We start from the raw sequence: 2,518 nt of genomic DNA, 5'->3' as shown, positions 1-2,518 counted from the left end.
GTGCCTGTGATCCTTCAATCCATCTTGGTAGTTTGGGCCAAGGGGAAACTACTCATACAGAGATCAGGACAGACCAAAGGAACAAATTAAAGAGCAGAATAAAGTGAGGGCAGGACTGAGATATCAGGAAGTTTGGCTTAAGCCTGAAACCAGAGGAGAATTATTATAATTCTGGACTATTTATAGCTACATTTTTGGTTATATGTTCAACTGATTGGCAGGCAATTCTAAACATGCTTAGGTGAACAAACTCACTGGTTTTCTCATATATGAAATGAAATGAGTTGGCTTAGATTATCTCTGAGGTTCCTTCTTAGCTATAAAATATGTGCTTTATTGGGGTGCCTGGGTGGTTCAGTAGATTAAGCAACTGACTTGTGATTTTGGCTCAGGTCATGATCTCACAGTTTTGAGTTCAAGCCCCACATCGGGCTCTGCACTGATGGTGCGGAGCCTGCTTGGGATTCTGTTTGTCTGTCTCTCTCTCTCTCTCCACCTTCCCTGCTCACTCTCTAGCTTTCATTTCTCAAAATAAATAAACATTTAAAAAATGTTTAAATATGTGCTTTATGAGTTTGTAACACGTCTGTCCAACACACAAATTAGGCACTTGACTTCATTTAAAATACTGATTGCAAAGAGGACTACAGTGTAGTTGAAACCGGTGCGGGTACCCTGGAGAGCAGTATGGAGGTTCCTCAAAAAATTAAAAATAGAGCTACCCTATGACACAGCAATTGCACTGCTAAGTATTTATCCGAAGGACACAATATGCTGATTCAAAGGGGCACATGCACCCCAATGTTTATAGCAGCGCTATCGACAATAGCCAAAGTATGGAAAGAGCCCAAATGTCCATCGATGGATAAATGGATAAAGAAGATGTGGTATATATACACAATGGAGTATTACTCAGCAATCCAAAAGAATGAAATCTTGCCATTTGCAGCTACGTGGATGGAGCTGGAGGGTATTATGCTAAGCGAAGAAAGTCAGAGAAAGATAAATATCATGTGATTTATTCCTATGTGGAATTTAAGAAACAAAACAGATGAACATAGGGGAAGGGAAGGAAAAATAAGATAAAAACAGAGAGGGAGGCAAACATAAGAGACTTAAATACAGGGAACAAACTGACGGTTGCTGGAGAGGTGTCGGGTGAGGGGATGGGCTAGATGGGTGATGGGCATTAAGGAAGGCACTTGTTGCGATGAGCGCTAGTGATGAATCTCTAAATTCTACTCCTGAAACCATTACTACCCTGGATGTTAACTAGCTTGAATTTAAATAAGTTGAAAAGAAAGAAAGAAACAAAGAAAGGAGATAGCATTAGTCGTTAAGAGGACTGAGGGCACCTGGGTGGCTCAGTGGGTTAAGCCTCCGACTCTTGATTTCCTGATTTTGGCTCAGGTCATGACCTCATGGTTCATGAGTTTGAACCCCACATCGCTCTGCTGCTCTGGGCTGATATCATGGAACCCCTCCTCTCTCTCTGCCCCTCCCCCGCTTGCATATGCGTGTGCATTCTCTCCCAAAATAAATAAACAAACTTAAAAAAAAAAAAAAAGTTAAGAGGCCTGAATTCTGGACCCAGTCTGCTACCACCTCGCTGTGTGACATTGGACAAGTCACTTACCTCACCTAGAAAAGACAAGTGTGGGAGGTACGCGCAAGATGATTTTTGGTGGCTCAGGGATGTGGTATGAAATTACACAGTGAGAAAGTAAGTTTCGCTTCAATTACCTTTTTATTTTTCCGATTATGCCAAAGAGAGAGTCTCGATTTAGTGTTAGAGTGTCTTTAACAACACTATAATATCTGCCAATCTCCTTTTTTGGCAAAGAGAAAAACGTCTGAAGCGTAGACACTTAACAGGCAGCCCTAGCTAGAGAGCAATAACATGACCTAGCTGTTGGTTGTTGTTCTACTTAGTTTGTTTTGCCTTCCATTTATGGTAAATAATACAAGTTTTCCATTTATGGGAATGACAAAAATTTCCTTTAAAAGTAAGTTAATGATGGGGCTCCTGGGTGGCTCAGTTGGTTGAGCTTCTGAATCTTTTTTTTTTTTAATTTTTTTTAACCTTTATTTATTTTTGAGACAGAGAGAGACAGAGCATGAACAGGGGAGGGGCAGAGAGAGAGGGAGACACAGAATCTGAAACGGGCTCCAGGCTCTGACCTGTCAGCACAGAGCCCGACGTGGGGCTCGAACTCACGGACCGTGAGATCCTGACCTGAGCCGAAGTCGGGTGCTTAACCAACCGAGCCACCCAGGCGCCCCGTAGCTTCTGAATCTTGATATTTTTCTCGGGACATAAATGGGATCCAGCCCCAAGTCAGGCTGTGTGCTGGGTATGCTTGAGATTCTCTCTCTCTCTCCCTCTGCTCCTCTCTCCCACTTGAGTGTGTACTCTCTCTGTTTCTCTCAAATAAAAAAAAAAGTAAATTAATTATGAAAATGTTCGAAAATTGATTGTGGTAGTGGTTGTACAACTCTGTGAATATACTAAAAAAAA

Source organism: Panthera uncia (genome assembly GCF_023721935.1).
Source record: "Panthera uncia isolate 11264 chromosome B3 unlocalized genomic scaffold, Puncia_PCG_1.0 HiC_scaffold_1, whole genome shotgun sequence".
Classification (NCBI taxonomy): domain Eukaryota; kingdom Metazoa; phylum Chordata; class Mammalia; order Carnivora; family Felidae; genus Panthera; species Panthera uncia.
This window is presented reverse-complemented; position numbering follows the sequence as displayed.